General features: G+C 52.2%; 1 protein-coding gene across 2 annotated transcripts in view; it reads left to right on the forward strand.

Moving 5' to 3' along the window:
- CREB3L1 (cAMP responsive element binding protein 3 like 1) overlaps window positions 1–20562 on the forward strand; it is a 46258-nt gene that overhangs the window by 1149 nt on the left and 24547 nt on the right. The gene's annotated exons all lie outside the window — the stretch shown is intronic.

Here is a 20562-nt window from a genome sequence, read left to right on the forward strand (position 1 = left end):
AGGGAATCAGGCCCAGAGACCCCCTAAGGAGGGACCTGAGGCTGGGGGTTGGGAGGAGGTGGTCAGGGCAGCAAGGGAGATGGCTCAGGAGGAGGGAGCCCCTTCTCTCCATCTGCCTCTAGACCTCTGCTGTGTCTCTCTGTTCCTGGAGTCTGACTGACTTTCTGTCTCCCTCTCCCTGTCTTCTTGACTAGGTCCGACTGTGGGTTTGTCTTTTCTCACTCTTCCCCTCCCTCCCTAAGGAAACGTGGCTTCTCTCTCTTCTTCCCTCCCTCCCTCTCTCAGGCTCAGCCCTAAGGCCTTGATGGGGGAGGGGCATGGGCTTAGAATGGGAGAAAATATTTGGGTTCAGAAGGGCCTGCCCAGATGAAATGTGGATTGTTTGGGGAATCTAGTGGGAGCCCCCTCTTCAGTGAACCACCAGTTGTGTGTGCGTGCCTCTATACACACACACACACACACACACACTCTCTCTCTCTCTCTCTCTCTCTCTCTCTCTCTCTCTCTGTTTCACTGACCCTGTGATCAAGCACAAGAGTCTTTACCTGACCTCTACCTCCCAGGACTAACATAAACTGGGCCAGGCAAGAGCCAAGTCCTTAGAGGACTTCAGCATCTTGGACTTCCACCTAAACTGTCCCAGGCCACTAGATCGATGATGAGGAACCCAGCCAAGGGACAGGAGCAGCCGGAGTCCAGGGGGCATGGGAGCTGAAGTCTCCCTGTTCCTCATTAGGCAGCACATCCTGGTCACCCTACAATCCAAGGAAGGCCCCCTGTCCCAGTCAGAGGGAGCATAATTCAGCAGACAGGACAAGAGCATAAGGGGAGAGGGATTGCATTGGCAGCAGAGACTTGGGTTCTAGTCCTGGCTCTGCTTCCCTTGAGTTTGGTCCATGCCACTGGCTCTCTTCCCTGGACCTCAGTTTCTTTGTAAAATGGGGGAGAGATTGGAGCAGGTCTTCCTAAGGATGATTCTGGCACAGATCTCAGGAATAAAGCAGCAGGATCCAGGGGATCCAGACCTCCTCTTGATGTTGGTAAAGGACACTTGTCACAGGGAAGGAGGTTTGTCAGAACTCGGAGCCTTGAAGTCAAGGGGGACAGTAGACCCCTGCCGTAAGCTTCCCTCAGCCCTTGGCAGCTCTAAGTTGGGCTTTCTTCTGAATGAACTCAGCCGCCGCCGGCAGCCTCTTCCTGCCGCTCCATTCAGTCCTGCATCCCCAGCTGCTCATCTGGGCCTTGGTCCAGCACAGGAAAGGAGGCACGATGGATAGTGGGATCCAGCACTGGGACACTGGGGAGGAAAAGGCCTGCTGGGGAGGCTCCTGATCTCGCACCTGGGCAGACCCAGGAGAGACAGAGGGAGAAGATGAGGCGCCTAAGGAAAGAAAGGACTCTTGGGCTGGGAATCAGGAAATTTAATTGCGTTTCTGCCATCAGTAAGCGGAGCAATTCAGAAAAGTGACTTTTCTTCTTCTGAGCCTTGGTTTCCTCATCTGAAAAATGGGAATATTAGAACCATCCCCATAGCATTACTGTAGGCATTTTGAGAGAAAATTAAAGTGAAGGTTAACATAGCACAACGCCTGGCATGTAAAGTTCATTGTTGGCTTGATCCGTAGAGACTGGATGGGGGAAGATAGTGAGAATTGCTCAGCTAGGAGTTGCTGTGTGACTGTAAGCAAGTCATTTTCCTTCTCTGGGGGCTCCAGTTCCATAGCTGAGGTCCCTTCCAGCTGAGATTCCATACCAACCCTTCCCCCAACTTCTTCATTCTGCACGGGGATAGGAAAATGTTTCCAGGGTTAAGAATGGGTAGGGATGGTGTCTGTGTGCCTCTCGGTCTGGAAAATGGAGAGCAGGGTATTCACTATCTCCTCTTAAAAACCCAGATATGGGCCATAAATCACGTGGAAAACGCGTGTGCGCTGTTGCTCTGTGCAAAAATCAAAATATATGCTCAACTCCTGAAAATAACTATGCAAGAAATACGCATGTACTTGGACAGACAGGAGAGGGAGGGCATAAAGTCAAGACAAGTATGTTTGGAGGTAGCTGGGTTGCTTTATTTTTCTTTCTATGAGGATATCTTTATGACACCGCAGTTCTGTTTCTGTGATTCTAAGAGAGTCTCCTTAGAAGGGGGCTGCCCTTCCTGTCCCATGTTGGGGCATCTCCTCCCTGCCCCTCCCACTCTCCCACAGTTTCTGATGGGGCCACTCTTGAGCCACTGTACTCTGTGGTCCTTTAGCCCCTTGGCACTTAGGAGAGAGAGGGTCTGGGCTCCAAGAACTGGGATAAAGGACCAGAGGGAGAGCAGGTCGTTTCTCTAGATGGAAACACTGGGTCTGTGTGCTGTTCCCTCCTCCCTCTGACTAAGGGGAAGGGCTGTCTGGCTTCTCTAGAGAGAACTGGCTTGGGATCCCAGAGAAACCCCAGCTGGGAGGGTGTGGGGAGAAAAAGGAGCAGGAAGAAGAGGTCTGTTTTCTCAGAGGGGAGCAGCAGGAAGCTGCAAGGATGTTTGCCCAGCACACCCGTTCCCTCCCTGCAGCTGGGGAGGCCAGGTGTGGGAGGGACGGGGACCCAGGGACCAGCCCAGCGTGGGGGGAGGCAGTGGGGGCTAAGGCTGATCACTACTCCCCAGTCCCCTACCCTGGCTTCTCCTGAGCTCACTGGGAAGCAGAGAGCCCCTCCACCCCCAGCCTCTGGGAGATTTAGGGAGATTAGAGCAGCATGTGTGTTTGGGTGTTCCTATGTCTGTGGGTGGGCCTTTACCAGCCCTTAAAAGGGGAGATGTGTGTGTGTGTTTCTGTTTAAGTTCTCACCAACAGGGAAACGGACAGAAGGGCCAAGGCACTCTGGTCTCAGAGTGGAATCCACTAGAAAACAGCTAATAAGAAACCTACTAGAGGAGCCCAAATCACAGGGTGCCTAGTCAGAAAGGAGACCTCTGATACCGACTTCTCAGGAGTAGGTGAGGTTTAGTTTGGGTTTTGCTTCCCCCAGTGTTGAGGGAATAGTTCCTTGAGCCAGGAGCTTGGTCTGTCTTGTTCACTGCTATATCCCGGTGCCTAGCAACCAACTGTTGGATGGATGGATGGATGGATGGATGGATGGTAACCTGCATGAAGAAGACGCACTTGGCCCTTCAGTCACTCACAGATGAATGAGAGAGACAGAGAGGGAAGTAGGCAGTATCAACATCACGGCGGGCGCCATCATGGTGCAGAATGTGACAGGTGGCTGGGCCAGGCTACAGGTCATGAAAGGTTTCTCAGAAGGTGATTTCTGCACATGGTGCCCCAGTTTCCTGCATCCTTAGTGGCAAATGAATTATTAGAAGGCATTCCTGGCCAGGAGCAGTGGCTCACACCTGTAATCCCAACACTTTGGGAGGCCAAGGCAAGTGGATCACCTGAGGTCAGGAGTTCGAGACCAGCCTGGCCAACATGGTGAAACACCATCTCTACTAAAAATACAAACAAATTAGCCAGGCGTATTGGCCCATGCCTGTAATCCCAGCGACTTGGGAGGCTAAGGCAAGAGAATCGCTTGAACTGGAGAGGCAGAGATTGCAGTGAGCCTCGATCACGCCATTGCACTCCAGCCTGGGCAACAAGAACAAAACTCTATCTCAAAAAAAAAAAAAAAAAAAAAGCATTTCTGCAGGGACTGGGGCCATGTTCCTTTTACTGACCATGTATAGGCATTATTATCCATTGTGCAGATGAGCAAACTGAGAGAGGGGAACATATGAACTCTGCTTAAAGGCAGGGGTCCGACAGAGACAATCGAGGAGGAGAATAAAAAGCAACTGCAATCAAGTTCTCTTGGTCTGGTTTGGGCTTTGCGCTCTAGAGCAAGGAAAATTCAGGATCTTGGATATCAGAGGGTCCCTGCCTTCATCCTCACCCACTCCCATCTTTAGGGCATCTTGGATGCCTAGAACTTTATGGGCAAAGCCAGATCCCCTGGACAAGCTCCCACACCCCTTTTCACACCCTAGGCTCAGATTCACCCCAGGATGCTGTTCCCCAGCCCTTCTGGGGACTTGGATCTTTGCTCTCTGAAGCTCCTGGGACTCCTCAGGAGGCTGTTTCTGTCTGCCCTGGCCTGGCCTGGCCTGGCTACTGCATCAGGAGAGGGGAGCGTAAAGGACATCCCTACTTGTGTCTTCTCCCCATACCATGTGTCTCATGCGAGTCCTGGTACTGAGGCCCTCCCGGAGCATCTCTCTGGGACCTGGCTTGCCCTTGAACCTCCCTCAAGAAACCAGCTCCAGATGCTACAGAACAGGCTGTTCCTCTGGAAATCTCAGCACTCCATGGGACAGGATGGAGAAGAAAGATTTGGGTGGAGTTAAGTCAAGACCATGAGCATTGCTCTGGCTGGAACTCCATGTAACCCTCTTGAGCAGCCCTGAGGAAGCCAGAGTAAATGGCAGGACCCCGGACCAGGACTGGAGAATATGTGGAGGTGGGAGTGTCTGGTTCAGGAGAAGCTGGGAGAGGCAGGAAGTGGCCCAGAACTCTGACCCTCAGAGGAAATATGTCAAAGGTATTTATTTCCTTGGAGTATCAAAGATCTTGATCCCCACCACCTAGACACACCATATTGTCTACAAGGCCAGTTTGACAGTAGAGCAACCATGGGCTTCCCTGTCGCCGGGTTCAGTGTGCCTCCTCCCACAATTCCCCTGGGACACACCTTCACTGCGGCTTCCTTGGCCCTTGGCTCATGGCCCAGCAGCCACTTCACCCATTACAGAGAGGCTGACACATCTGGGCTGGGATGTGTGGTCCGACATAACAGCTGGACAGCAGCAGCCACTGGCCCTTCCTCCCCTTCCAAAAGAATAACAAAAATGAAAGTAGCAATAGAGTGAGGCAGGCTCTTGAGGCCTTCACAGAGAGCCGGGAGGAGGGTTTCAGGCAATTGAATGGGGCTTGCTTTGGAGGAAGACAGGTCTGAGCCTTTGCCTATTTCCCTCTTCACCTCATTTCCCCCACTTGCTGTGTGACCTTAGGCAAATCACTTTCCCTTTCTGGGCCTTGGCCTCCTCATTTCTGAACTAAACTGAGAGTTTCTTGAGAGCAGGGAGTGTCAGTCAATTATTTTTGGCTATTCCCTAGGTACAGCTATAATGATATAATGAATGAATGCTCAGGAAATGTTTTTCGTTTTGTTGTTGTTGTTATTGTTTGAGATGGAGTCTCGCTCTTGATGCCCAGGCTGGAGTGCAATGATGCGTCTCGGCTCACCGCAACCTCCACCTCCCACGTACAAGTGATTCTCCTGCCTCAGTCTCTGGAGTAATTGGGATTACAGGCATGAGCCAATTTTTGTATTTTTAGTAGAGACAGGGTTTCTCCATGCTGGTCAGGGTGGTCTCGAACTCTTGACCTCAGGTGATCCACCCACCTCGGCCTCCCAAAGTGCTGGGATTTCAGGTGAGCCACCACACCCAGCCAGGAAATGTTTATGTATTGGATGGATGAAAGGAAAGCAGGATCTAGTATGGTGGGGATGATGGAGGAATGAATAGGTGAATGGATAGATAGTAAAAGAAAGGACACTTCTACACATCCAGCCTTGATGGGCCTCTTTTTTAAAGTAGATTCATTCATTCATTCATTCATTCGATTATTCAAATCGTGAATCTTAGCCTAAATGCCACCTCTCCCTTTCTCTTTATCATCATGGCCTTTTCTATTATGAAACATATTGTGCACTGAAAGAATATATATAATGTATATCTATCGATTATAAAGTATAATAAAATTAATATGTGGAAACTTACCTAGCTTAAGAATCAGACTCAGGGCCAGGCATGGTAGCTCATGCCTGTAATCCCAGCACTTCAAGAGCCCAAGGCAGGCGGATCACTTGAGGTCAGGAGTTTGATACTGTCCGGGCCAACATGGCGAAACCCCATCTCTACTAAAAATACAAAAATTAGTCGGGCGCAGTGGCTCACGCCTGTAATCCCAGCACTTTGGGAGGCCGAGGCGGGTGGATCACGAGGTCAAGAGATCGAGACCATCCTGGTCAACATGGTGAAACGCTGTCTCTACTAAAAATACAAAAAATTAGCTGGGCATGGTGGTGCATGCCTGTAATCCCAGCTACTCAGGAGGCTGAGGCAGGAGAATTGCCTGAACCCAGGAGGCGGAGGTTGCGGTGAGCCGAGATTGCGCCATTGCACTCCAGCCTGGGTAACAAGAGCGACACTCTGTCTCAAAAAAAAAAAAAAATTAGCTGGGAGTGGTGGCGGGCACCTGTAATCCCAGCTACTCAGGAGGCTGAGGCAGGAGAATTGCCTGAACCCAGGAGGTGGAGGTTGTGGTGAGCCGAGATCACACCATTGCACTCCAGCCTGGGTAACAAGAGCAAAACTCTGTCTCAAAAAAAAAAAAAAAAAAAAAAAAAAAAAAAAAAAAAATTAGCTGGGAGTGGTGGCAGGCACCTGTAATCCCAGCTACTCAGGAGGCTGAGGCAGGAGAACTGCTTGAACCTGGGAGGTGGAGGCTGCAGTGAGCCAAGATCACACTACTGCACTTCAGCCTGGGCAATAGAACAAGACTACATCTCAAAAAAAAAAAAAAAAAAAGAAATAAACTCAGTTCTGAATATCTTGGTCTCTCAAAGCTGCATGAGTTTGGAACAGAGATGAGCTATAGATCCCAAATCCACCCCACTGTGGGGAGATTTTAAACAGGAAAATCCCCAGACCAGGTGCCTATTCCCAGGCTCAACCTAAGCAGACATCGGTCCGCAGGTCAGATGGCAGATGATGAGGCAAGTGTGGGGAGGTGATCCTTGCTTAAGGTGGGACATCTTCAGCGCTGCTCAGACCTGGGGACTCTCGTTTGTCACCTGTGTGAGCTTGGGCAGATCTTTAACCTCTCCAAACTAATTTTTCTCATTCAAAAGTAGGGCTCATGGTAAAACATAGGCTTCTTAAGAGGATTCCATTAGAAGTTCTGGTAGAGGGCTTGGCACATCGTAAACCCTTTATAAACAATAGTTGCCACTGCTGTTTTTATTCTTTTGGTTTTTATTTTATTTTATTTTTTTGAGACAAGGTCTTACTCTGTTGCCCAGGCTGGAGTGCAGAATGAATCAGTTCCACAAACCCTCTCTCTACCAAACACAGCTCACTGAAGCCTCAGCCTCCCAGACTCAAGTGAACCTCCCACCTCAGCCCAAGTAGCTGGTACTACAGGCACACTCCACCATGCCTGGCTAATTCTTTGTAAAGATGGTTTCTGCCATGTTGCCCAGACTGATTTCAAACTCCTGAGCTTAAGCGATCTTCCCTCCTTGGATCCCAAAGTGCTGGGATTGTGGGCGTGAGTCACCACACCTGGCCAGTTTTTAATTTTTGTGGGCACATAGTAGGTTAGATATTTATGGGGTACATGAGATATTTTGGTACAGGCATGTAACAATAATCACCTCATGGGCTGGGTGTGGTGGTCAGGCCTGTAATCCCAGCACTTTGGGAGGCCAAGACAGTCAGATCATGAGGTGAGGAGTTTGAGACCAGCCTGACCGACATAGTGAAACCCCATCTCTACTAAAAATACAAAAATTAGCCAGGCGTGGTGGCACGTGCTTATAATCCCAGCTACTTCAGGAGGCTGAGGCAGGAGAATCACTTGAACCCGAAGGCGGAGGTTGCAGTGAGCCGAGATTATACCACTGCACTCCAGAGAGAGACTCTGTCTCAAAGGCAAAACAAAACAAAAAAACTCACATCGTGGAAAATGGAGTATTCATTCCCTCAGGCATTTATCCTTTGTGCTACAAATAATCCAATTATACTCTTAGTTATTTTATTTATTTATTCTTTTTTTTTTTTTTTTTTTTGAGATGGAGTCTCCTCTGTTGCCCAGGCTGGAGTGCAGTGGCTCACTGCAGCCTCCGCCTCCCGGGTTCAAGTGATTCTCTGCCTTAGCCTCCCGAGTAACTGGGATTACAGGTGACCACCATGACGCCTGGCTAATTTTTTGTATTTTTAGCAGAGATGGGCTTTGGTCATGTTGGCCAGGCTGGTCTCAAACTCCTGGCCTCGAATGATCTGCCTGCCTCAGCCTCCCAGTGTTGGGATGAAAGGCATGAGCCACCGCACCCAGGCCTCTTAGTTATGTTTAAATGTAATTAAATTATTATTAAATATGATCTCCCTTGCCATTTTAATTGTGATTGTTCTTGTCATTGCCTAAAAGGAAGCCTCACGGCATTGGACAACCCTTGCAGGAGTGTCCCTCCTGTCCAGCCCTGCAGAGCACTGATCACAGGAATTTTCTTTTTCTTTTTTTTTTTTTTTTTTTTTGAGACAGAGTTTCACTCTTGTTGCCCAGGCTGGAGTGCAATGGTGTGATCTCGGCTCACAATAACCTCCGTCTCCCGGGTTCAAGGGATTCTCTTGCCTCAGCCTCCCCAGTAGCTGGGATTACAGGCATGCACCACCACGCCCGGGTTATTTTATATATATACATTTTTTTTTTTTAATAGAGACAGAGTTTCTCCATGTTGGTCAGGCTGGTCTCGAACTCCCAACCTCAGGTGATCTGCCCGCCTTGGCCTCCCAAAGTGCTGGGATTACAGGCGTGAGCCACTGCGCCCAGCATGGATTTTATTTTTCTATCTTTCTCACCTGTCTGGAGATGGAAGGCTCTTTCCTCTGGGTAAAGTCAAAAAGCCCCAGTCCCCTTCTTGGGGCATTGGGAGAGGGATGGCCAGGGAAGGAGCAAAGCCAGATCCTTGGGCATGAACCCAGTGCATGGAGTGGGGGCCCATATTTTGTATCTGGTCCTGTACTAGGTGCTGCAATGGGGCAGCAGGATCATTCCTTCAGCAACCAGTGTTGTTGTGGGTGCTTAAGAGCATGGGCTCTGCGGTCAGAGCTTGGGTTCAAATCCCAGCTTGACCACTTGCTAACTCAAGGAACCTGGCCAAGCTACTTAACTACTCTGAGCCTCAGCATCTCATCCATAAAGTGAGGGTACTAAGAATACTCACTTTATCTTTTGAAGCTTAAATGAGATACTACGTGCAAGCAAATAGAGCAGCGCCTGATACATAAATGTTCACTCTTATTGTATTATGATCCTTACTATTAGGCAGAGTATATGCTGGGCCCTGTTTAAGCTCTGCAGAGGGTTCAAGGATGAAACGTGGCTGGGTGCAGTGGCTCATGCCTATAATCCCAGCACTTTGGGAGGCTGAGGCGGGCAGATCACTTGAGGTCAGGAGTTTGGGGACCAACCTGACCAACACAGTGAAACCCTCTCTCTACCAAAAAATAGAAAAATTAGCTGAGCATGGTGGTCCGTTCCTAGTCCCAGCTAGTTGAGAGGCTGAGGCAGGAGAATTGCTTGAACGCAGGAGGCAGAGGTTGCAGTGAGCCAAGATCGTGTCACTGCACTCCAGCCTGGGCAACAGAGTGAGATCCTGTCTCAAAAAAAAAAAAAAAAAAGGGATGAAATCTGTCCTTGATCCTACCCTCATGAAGGTTAACATTTAGAAGGACAGCAGGATCCCATTGTGCACAATTGAGTTCAGGGCATGATATTAACCAATGACCTAACAGCCTGTAAGTGCTACAGTAGAACAGAGAGGGAGATGACTCTTCAAGCTTGGTAATCAGGGAAGGCTTCTTGGAGGAAGCGGCATTTGAGTTGGCCCTTAAAGGATAGGAAGAGTTAGAATGAGGAGATAAAGGACAAAACACTGCAGGCATCAGGAGAGGTATAAGCAAAGGTCCTGCAGCCATGGGGATCACAGCAGGTTTAAGGAGCTAGGAGTGGTCCATCCAGCTAGGCTGGAGAGAAGAGAAAATGAAGGGCTCCAGCTCTAGTGGTAAGTTAGGATCAGTTTCTGACAGCCCTTGAATACCATGCTGGGGAGCTGGGAGTTTTTCAGCAGGCAGGAGGAAGCCAATGATAGTTCTGAGTTGCACTAGGTGATGGTCACCAGTTCCTCTGAACGGTCTCAGTGCTGGGAAGTCTGTGGTCCATCAGGGGGCTCTCAGCTCTCCACCTATCTGGGTGATCAGGGACTCTCCCCCAGGGGGACAGAATTGTGGGCCCTCTCTGAGCCTAGGGCAGCTCAGGGCAGCAGCTGATTCCAGGTGCCCTCTCTCCTCTGACTTCTGCCGTGCCCTGATGTGACTCTCGAAGCTGACTTCAGGTCGCTCCTCTCCTCTGACTTCTGCCCATGCCCTGATGTGACTTTCACACTGGGCCAGGAGCACCAGTTCCCTTCTGGTTCCTTCATCCCCAGCACTCAGAGCCAGGCTGGCCTGGGGAGGCCCAAGGCAACTCCGCCCTTGCAGAGGGACAGGCTGTTCCTCTTTGGGGCTGGGAGCTCCAGCCTGAACCATGTCCTGGCTCCTGGCCCAATACCAGGACCCTAACCAGGCTCCCCCATCCCCTCCAATAGTTCAGGACCCTCCACTATCAGACAAAGCACGTCCCTATGAACCCCAGGGGTCTAGAAGGATCTGAACCCTCCTCCTGAGCCCAGCCCAGCCTGCCACCCCAGCTCCTTGACCCTCCCACTCATTGGCTGGGACAAGATGCCCAGAGCCCCACTCACCATCCTTCCAGCCCTGCCCTCTGCCGCCCCAAAGCCTTCACCCCTTTCTCTCCAGGGCTGCAAATCAGTTCCACATTTGGGATCTGGCATGCACTGTCTGCTCAGAACTCTCTCCTCCCTGTTAGCTCCCATCTCCCTCCACCCCACAAGTTCAGCCCCTGGAGTCTGCAGGAGGGGAAGGACTCCTGCCTCTGGCAATCCCTTCAGAGGACTGAGAGGGAGCCTGACAGTGGCACCGTGCCAGAGGGACAGTGGACAGGAGGCCTCCCAGAGAGAGATGAAAGAGGAGGAGCCGAGGGGGTGGGCAGAAGCAGAGCTTGAGCAAGCAAAGGGACGAGGGGCTGGGGGTGGGGAGGGAAGGAAGGTGGTAGTTCCCAGCTCAGCACATTCCTGAGACATCTGGACGAACTGGAAGGGCCCCAGCTGGCCTGCATGAATGTGGCTGTAGCTTCTCTGCTCTGTGATGTCAGCACCCAGCACTCCCCTCTCTCCTCAGAGTCCCATTGGCCTGGGGACCACTTGGGGCTGAGTGCTAGGGTCTCTTCCCCAGACCCCTGACCCTCAGTGAACAAGAAAGAGGGCCCTGGGGCAATGGAGGAAATGCCTGCCACGGAGGTGGGCCTGGGCATGGTGGCAGGAGGTAGGCACTGAAGACCCAGGGGTTTGTCCATCTGGCCGACTCGAGGAAAGTGCCTTTGGGCTGGTGCCCATCCTCTTCTCCTTGGAAGGGAGATAGAGATGAATGAATGACACTGGAAATGGCTGCTTACCTTGAGCTATGTGACCCTGGGCACGTGCATTCCCATCCCCAGCTCTGGATTTTCCTCATCTGGAATAACAACAGCTACATTTAATGAGAGCCTTCCCCCTATGTATCCTGCATTATATAAAGCAATTTACAAATGCTATCTCATTTCATCCTCACAGCAACCTGCTGGGGTGGATATGAATGTTCCCATTTTATATTGAGGACTGAGGCTCAGAAAGGTTAAGTAACTTGCCTAAAGCCTGCACAGTGAGTAGCAGAACCAGGATTAGAGCCAGGTCTGTCTGCCTCCCTTGCTTATAACCATTGAACTGCTTTGCCTCTGCAAATAAGAGGGGGTGGACCTAATGATGCCAAAATGCCTTTCGGCTCCTAAATTGTAATGATTTCTTTTGGCCGTTGTGGGGCTCTTCAAGAAGGGCAAGGGCAGGCATTAGTCACCTACTGGGTGGGGGAAGGAAGGCAGAGACAGCTGGCTTTGAAGCATCGGGTGGGTCAGGAGTCTTTGGAGGTCCCCTCCCGTGGAGGCCCAGAGAGGTCCAGACCCCAGGGATTGGAGGCAATAGCCTAATCCCCAGCTGAGCCCAGGGGTCCCATACCTTCCCTGAAAGAAGGGAGTAAATAAGGAGAGAGAATACCACTCTTTCCAAAAATAAAACCTGAGGACAACTCAGACAGGCCGGGACTGCTGAGGAAGTCAGAGGCCAAATGCTGAGTGCAATGAGGAGAGGGAAGAGGCCAAGGGAATTCCAGCCAGAGCGAGGCAGTAGGCTCCAGGCGAGGAGGGCCTTCCAGCTGGCCAGGGGCCGGGAGAGCAGCCCTGGCGGGTTGGCCACTGTGTTCTGTTTATACCCTTAGTCCTGGCTGGGTCTGGGGGGACAGCAATTCCAGAATGAGTGTGTCTGTGCTTCCCAGGTACCTGATCTGGCTGGGGCTTAAGAACAGAAAGGCTTGGGGAAGAACAACCCGGAAAATGGGTACAGCGGCCCCACTAGGGAGGAGCCGAGGGAAGGAGTCCAAGCACATGGAAACTCTGCCTGGGGCAGGAGCAGGCTGGCATCAGAGCAAGATTCGGGATGGTCATTCCTGGAGGCTCTCTGCTGCAGAAAAAAAGGGCCTGAGTCCATGAGCTCTGACACAGTCCTTCATTCACACACTCATCCAGTCAGTCAGTCAGTCACTCAGCAAACATCTGAGCACCCACTGTGTGCCAGGACCAGTGCTAGGCTTTGCAGATTTGGACAAGAATTGGACACAGCAAGACATATAGGCCATACGGGTGGGTCATGTGAAGCTAAACCAAGGAGCTCGTACTCGATCCCAAAGGCAGCAGGCAGCCATCAATGAATATAGTTCCCTACTACCCTCAGGACAGAGTACCCTTGGGAGAGAGTACAAGTTCCTCATCAATGGAGCAGAAAAATGACATAGTGACTCCTAAGTTTTAGAAGATTCCTGTTTTTAGAGACATGGTTTCTCTCTGTTGCCCTGGCGAGATTGCAGTGGTGTAATCATAGCTCACTGCAGACTCAAAGTCCTGGGTTCAAGCAATCCTTCTATTTCAGCCTCCTGAGTGACTGGAATTACAGGTACACCGTACCACACCTGGCTAATATTTTTTCTTTTTTTTTTTTTTTTGAACATGGGGTCTCACTATGTTACCCAGGGCTGGTCTCAAACTCCTGGCCTCAATCATCCTTCCCACCTTGGCCTTCCAAAGTGGTAAGATTACAGCTGTGAGCCCCACTGACTGGCCTAGAAGACCTCTCTTGATGTAAGGTGGAGGATGCTCTGGAGAGGGATCAGAGTTCAAGACTTGGACCAACCTTTGTAGTCACATCATTGGTTAGAAAGCCTTTTGAAAGCAGGAATTGGTTCTTGTTCATCTCTGTATCCACAGAGCTGAGCACCCAGTAGATGCTGAGTAAATACTGAATGAATGCATGAATGATGAATAAATGAATGTGACTAGATGCCCTAATTCTCCAGAGGCCTCTGGCACCAACCCCACCACTCGGTTTCCAGTGTCCTAAGCTGTCCTGCAGAGATCCCCTGGCCACAGCCTATAGACCAGCATCTCCAGCAGCCAGACCGTGGGCTGCTGTGCCCTCGGAGGTGCCAGATACAGCTAATCCCAGCCCTGGGCGCCGGCACCCACTGCCACCACTTCCTCCTGCCCAGACAGTGCCTGGCGCCTGCCCCAGGGTTAGGCCACAGCACATGGTCTGCCTGGTCAGAAGATACCAGGGGCTGGCTGGGAAACTGAGGAAGCTGTCGCCTGACCAGGGCAAGGTTACCAGTGTCAGGAAGGGCAATGGGAGGGCCAGACCAACAAGGCCAGTGGGATACAGAGAATACGCACCCTCCCCAGGACTCTGCTCTGCCTTGAAGTAGCCTGCGGCCAGCATCAGCCTGCTGATTCCTCTCTCCTTCCTTTCTCCAGCACACATTGGCAAAGAAAAGCTCAGTCCCCATGTTGACGCTTCCTCCAGCCCTCGCTGTCCCAGCCCCATGCAAGCCCAGGGCTCCTAAATCTCCCTCACTGGTGTTCACATGACTCAGTCATCTCAGGCACTAAGATGTTGGCTTGATGCTGCCAACATTTAGTTCCGTGGTCATGTGAGATGGTGTGTGTGACAGCGAGTGTGCGTGAGCATGTCTGTGTGATGCTATGTCTGGGGTGACTTCGCATGTGTGTGAGCGTACGGGTGTGAATCAGTGTCTGATCACATCTGATGAGTGTGTCTTGTTGAGTTTGCATTCACACCTGACAGTGTCAGCCTATGTGACGCTGTGGGGGTGTCTGGATGTGTGATAGTGCCTGTACAAGGCTGTAGATGGAACCATCTGAATGTGTCGATGGGTGTGTATACCTTTCATTATGTGGTGTCAGAGAGGTGGTGTTCCCCTGTGTACGAAGGAACCCCTCAGCCCACATCTGCGTGGCATGTGCACACGCATGCGTGCACACACACACACACACACAGAAGTATTTCTGCATATTTGGACTTGGGCTCTGTGGTGAACGGTTCAGTAGGGGAAAATATGAAACTTCAGCAGCCGCCTTCCCTCGGCCTGCGGGGACTGGGGGCTGAGAGTGAGGTTGGAGGTTGGAACAGCGTGCTCCCTTACCCCCATGCTCTGCCAGGAAGACTCTGGGAAGGGCTGGCTCCAGGGACCAGGAGAACTGGTTTCACTCCATTCAGTCCCCAAGAGGCCAGGGCCGAGGAAAAAGGCCCACGTTCTGAAGATTAAGTCACTTTACTCTGCCCCTGCCAACTCACTTCAGTAGAGACACAGACTGTAACAGATAAGGAAACTGAGGCCCAGAAAGGCGACACCTACCACTGCCCAGGTCTCAGAGCAGAGCTGGATCTTGAATTAGGGCCTCCTGAGTTTCAGTTCAGTGCGTTGTCTCCTTCACAGGGTGGCCTTAGCTCTGGGAAGGCCAGGTCTGGGTCTCCTAGGACCCCCAGACACTAGATGGCAATGCTTAAGGACAAGGACAAGGTGGGTCTGCTGACAACTGGCGACCCAAGGGGCCCATCTCCTCTCATTCCCACTCCCGCCCCCCCCACCCCCCACCGCGACCCTCGGGCACAGCAGTGACTCACACTGAAGGCCCTTCAGCTTGAAATGGGACAAATTTCTAGTTACCACGAGGCAAGTAACCGTCCGGGAATGTATGGGTCAGTGTGTGTTGGGGTGTGGGGGGGGTCTGTGGGCCCCAGCCTGCGGGAGGCGGGGGAAGAAAGGGGGAAATGTGAGAGGACTCTCCTCCCATCTCTCCCTAGCACTCTCTCTCTCGGAAGGAATGTCCGGGCTCAGGATTCCCTCCCCCGCCACCACCACCCTTTATCCCACAGCTCAGCCCGGACCCACTCCGGTCTCCTCCTCCCTTCCCCAAGCACAGACTGAACCAGCCTGGGCTGAGGGAGGGGGCAGAAGTTAGGGATGGGGGTGCAGGCGCCAAGGAGCCAGGGGCCCGAGGGAAGGGGGCGCGCTGAGGCTGCTTCTGGTCAGGGAGACCCTCCTCCTACACCGACCCCAGCAGGCAGCTGCGTCCCAGAGCTTTACCCGGTCTGCACTGACCTTAGGGAAGGAATTTAGGGAGGGGGAAAACAAGGCCAGAGCCAGTCCCATTACCGCCCCGGGAGAGTCCCCTCGGCCGCCATCGGAGAGCCACCAAAGCGCCCCGCGGTAGGATGGCTGGAGATGGAGCTGCAGGGGGATTTAAGGCCCGGCCGCCCTTTGAGTCGGGGACGTCGGGGGGACCCTCGGTCTCCACTTCCCCTGCGGAGGTGGGGGCGGGGCCGTGCTATTGATGAGGGATTTAGGACACCGTGAGACCGCCAGGCCATTTCTGCCTCGGTCTCAGACGCAGAAGGGGCCTCATGCAGGCCCGAGGCAGTGTACCCTGCGCTTCCCCCGGCCCCGGGCCGTCGGCGCAGGCCGGGACCCTCCTCCGCGCGAGCCCTTCACTCCTCCAGTGCCCTCCACGCCGCCGCGGGCAGCTGCTCGCAGCCTCCCCCCATTGGCCAGGAGCTCTGTAGCTCCCACCAATAAGCAGGCCGGATTCCGGTGGGGGGCGGCTCCGGGCGCTCCCGAGTTAACCCTTTGTGGGCCGCTCCAGGAAGGCGGCGCCCGGATCCTTCTCTTAAAAACGGGGCGGGCGGCTGAGGCCGGGCTCCGGGAGTGGGTGCAGCCGAAAGGAGGGGTACGCGGGTCTGCGAGCCGGAGAGTTCGGGAACCTCCTCCAAGAGAGGGAAGCCGGCGCCGGCTGCGCGTGGCGGCCGAGAAAGAGCTTATATTGGCATGACTATAGGAAAAAGTCTTTTAACGAGGAGGGAAACAAATCATAATATTTCCTTCTCCGGCTTCCCACCCCCGCTGCCTGGAAAGGCACCCCGGTGGGACGCTCACCCCCTGCAGAACCCTGTCGCCTCAGAGCGTTGACACATGGCTCCCCTGCCGTTCGTGGACTCCTGGCCACCGACCCCTTCCTCCTGCTCCCCACTTCCCATCCGACAAGCGAAACCCGAACTTTTGTGTGTGAAGCGGAGGGCGGGCTGGGTGTGGTTGGGGGTAGCGGGGACAAGGGGCGGTGCTGGAGCGGAGGAGCTCTGAGGTCTCCAGAATGGGCTTTCCAGGGATGGGGCCAGGTGGATGCGGTGGAAGGAGTGAGAGGACCCGAAGGTCCCGCACACCCCACGGCAGCCCCGGACGCACCAGCTCACTGTGCCGCCCGGGACATCCCCAGCTGTCTCACTGTGCGGTCCTGAGTAGCTGCGTTTCCCTCTCTGGACCCGAGTTTTCTCTAATGAGAAATAGGCGGGGACGGGGGGACGCGGTGGATCGTGAGCTTTCTCTTGTCCCTTCTGCCTCTAACTTGACTATAGAAACCAACCCTGACTGAGCCGCCATGAGAGGCCAGGCATCAGACGGAACTAGGGCCCCAGAGCTCCCTAGGGGAGTCCCTGATGGTAATGCTCCCAGGAGGGTGAGGTGGGCCTGGGAGTGATGGGACGCGCCCATCGTCCACCCAGCACCTGAAGAAGCCCTGTGCAAACAAGACCCGGGCGCCCGTCGGAGTGTCCTCTACCCCCACCCCTCCTGCCCCTTGGCCGCCCTCCCCTTCCACTTGGCTCCCGCCGCTCTGGAAGCTCCATCCTGCTGGGTTTTGGCTGCGATTTCTAGCAGGTGGGGTGGGGGCTGCTCACACAATGGGGCCAACTGAGCTCTCTAAGCAGTTTCCTGTGGGCACCTTAAAAGGGTCTCTGGGAAGAACCTGGGTCATCTGCCTGAGCCAAGGCCTTCGGGGGAACCCAGCCCAGATCCGAGGAAGCATCTCTCCTCTCCCAGGCCCCAGGAAAGGGCTTGGCAAACCCTTATCGGCCGAGAAGCAGCTGCTGGAGAAATACCTTAGCGGCTGACTCACCGGCTCCCTCTGCTCGCCGCCCCCTCCCACTGGGCCCGACGCCAGGCCTTTGAGAGACCCTAAGGGAGAGAACTGGTAGAAGCGCCCCCAGCCGGCAGGCCCGGCCCTGCGGAGGGTGTGGCTAGCGCAACCCTGGCTGTGGCTAGCTGGGTGGTTGTGGGGTGGTTGTACTCTGCAAATGGCCTCTGTCTGGGATCACAGTGATTCTTAGAAACTCATTCAGCTCTGACCTCCTGGTACTGCCTCACTCCAGGTATTGATGGACAATAGATATACTGATGGCATTGCCATCTGGGTTACAAGGCCCTGTCCCTCCACCAGTATCATGAGCCAGGTACTGGAAGCCAGCAGGTGAACAGGGAACAGATCCTGCCTCGGAGTTTACAGTTGGGTGATCAGTCAATTACCCGACCAGTGAGAGTCTGCTGCATTGTGGAAGGACGGGGCAGTGAGGGATAGTGGGCACCTCCCTGCTGTATTAGCTCCCTGGGCCTCAGTTTTCCTCTCTGTCAAATGCTGATATACAACTTCCTTGTCTCATTGGGTAATTGTGAAGATTAAATGAAATGATGCATAGGAGAGCACTTTGGAAGGTTAAAAGCACAACAGAGGGCTCATGCCTGTAATCCCAGCACTTTGGGAGGCTGAGGTGGGCAGATCACAAGGTCAGGAGTTCAAGACCAGCCTGACCAACATGGTGAAACCCCGTCTCTACTAAAAATACAAAAATTAGCCAGGTGTGGTGGTGCACGCCTATAATCCCAACTACTCAGGTGGCTGAAGCAAGAGAATCTCTTGAACTTGGGAGGTGGAGGCTGTGGTGAGCTGAGATCATGCCATTTCACTCCAGCCTGGGTAACAAGAGTGAAACTCCATCTCAAAAAAGCACAACAGAAATGGATGATGATTGATTGCTGGCAAACTGGGAAGTGGATGAGACCCCTGCCAATGGGGCTTCTGAGCTCATTTTGTTCTGGATTCTCTCATCAGGCTTTGGAGAAGACCAAATATCCCTCAGCAACCCCCAACCCCCACTATTGGTTCGAAGCGCAGCTCAGGGCCAGACTTTTGGGGCTGCAGATTTCATGATAACCATAGCTAACCATGATTGAGCTCTCACTCTGACTGAGGCACTGATCTGTGTTTTATATGTACAGTATTTACTCATTTTACCCTCACACTCCTATGAGGTTAGTACTAATCTAACAAAATTGTAGATCCTCATGGCAACACTGTGAGGTAGGAACTATTATTTTCCGCTTATGGATGAGGAAACTGAGGCACAGAGAAGTTAAGCAACTTAGCAAGTGATGGAGCTAGGAGTCAAAAGCACGTCTGTATGACTTCAGAGCTCGTGTTCAACTCCCGTTCCATACGGACAGACTCACGTGGCCCTGAACCTTATGCTCAGACGGAAGGCTTCTCTGCTTTTCCCTTCCAGATTGGGACAGCCTCCCAGTATTCCAGGCCAGAAAGGGCCAACAACTCCAGACCTTGAAGGGATCCCCTGGCACAAGCCCTTAACCACTCAGCAGGTGGGGCTCCAGGACCTAAGGCAGCCCCCCATCCCCATCTCTTCTGACTCACCAGCAAATTCATTCCTTCAATAAATAAGGAACAAATAATAGAAACATTTCTTGGCCAGGCACAGTGGCTTAACGCCTGTAATCCCAGCACTTCAGAAGGCTGAGGCAGATTGATCACTTGAGGTCAGGAGTTTGAGAACAGCCTAGCCAACATGGTGAAACCCCATCTTTACTGAAAATACAAAAAATTAACTGGGTATAGTGGTGTGTGCCTATAGTCCCAGCTACTTGGGAGGCTGAGACATGCACATGGCTTGAACCCGGGAGGCGGAGGTTGCAGTGAGCTGAGATCATGCCACTGCACTCCAGCCTGGGCGACAGAGTGCGAAGAAAGAAAGAAAGAAAGTGGGGGGAGGGAGCGAAGGAGGAAGGAAGGAAGGAAGGAAGGAAGGAAGGAAGGGAAACATTTCTTTACACACTTATAATTCTTTAGAGTGCAAAAAATAACTTACAAGCACCTAATATATGTCAGCCACTGAGGTGCTTTATTAACAGTAAGAGGTCACGTTTATTGAGTAATTACTATGTGCCAGGGACTGTTCTAAGGGCTGAACGAGGATTAACTTGTTTAATCCTCACAACAATCTGAGCAGGTAGCAACTATTAATATAACCAGCTGTACAGAGGACAAAATAAAACAGAGAGGTTAATTGACCTTCCCAAGATAATGGAGACCAAGATTTTTCAGACTTTTTTCTTTCTAAGAAATACATGTTACATAATTACCGTGCACACACACATAACTGTGATTTTTTTTGGGGGGGGGGATGGAGTTTCACTCTTGTTACCCAGGCTGGAGTGCAATGTTGCGATCTCAGCTCACCATAACCTCCGCCTCCTGGGTTCAGGCAATTCTCCTGCCTCAGCCTCCTGAGTAGCTGGGATTACAGGCATGTGCCACCATGCCTGGCTAATTTTGTATTTTTAGTAGAGACAGGGTTTCTCCATGTTGGTCAGGCTGGTCTTGAACTCCTGGCCTCAGGTGATATAACTGTGATTTTTTTTTTTTAATTGCCAGGTATTTAACTTTGTGCGCTCTGATATTTTCTACTCTTTTTTGTTTTGTTTTGTTTTGTTTTGTTTTTACTTAAATTCTGGTCGTGACCCACTAAGTTGATTTCACAACCCATTAATGAGTCACCACCCACACTTTAAACAGCACTGAGTCATAGCTAGAAGGATCAAGGCCACCATTTGAACCTAAGTAGTAGTGTTCCAAAGATTAGTCTCCTTTATACGGAGACATTAGTGTCTCCGTATAAAGGATGGCTTGGGAAAGGAGAGAGTTCTTGAAGCTTGAGGACAGATGGGGACTGTGGTACTGAGGGGACTGGAGGCCCCAAGAATCCCACCACCCTGCATCACTGTCTTCCCACATCCCGGCAAAAGATCATACAAAATTCACTAATATTGTCTTTGGAAAGCAAACTTGTTGGCATAGACACACGCTTGTTCTTTGACCTTGTCTTCGCATCAGACTGTGAGGGAAGTAAGACAGACTGAGAAACTGATTCACACAGTTTAAGTAATTTGACCAAGGTCACAGAGCCCAGTGTCCTGTTGCCTGGTCCAGGGAGGTTCTGACCCCATCCACAGCTCACCCTTGCAGACAGCAACGGTGAGGGTGGAGCTGGCGGTGCAGAGAATGGGAAGAGAGTGGTAAC

The sequence above is a fragment of the Saimiri boliviensis genome, chromosome 6 (assembly GCF_048565385.1).
Source record: "Saimiri boliviensis isolate mSaiBol1 chromosome 6, mSaiBol1.pri, whole genome shotgun sequence".
Taxonomy (NCBI): Eukaryota; Metazoa; Chordata; class Mammalia; order Primates; family Cebidae; genus Saimiri; species Saimiri boliviensis.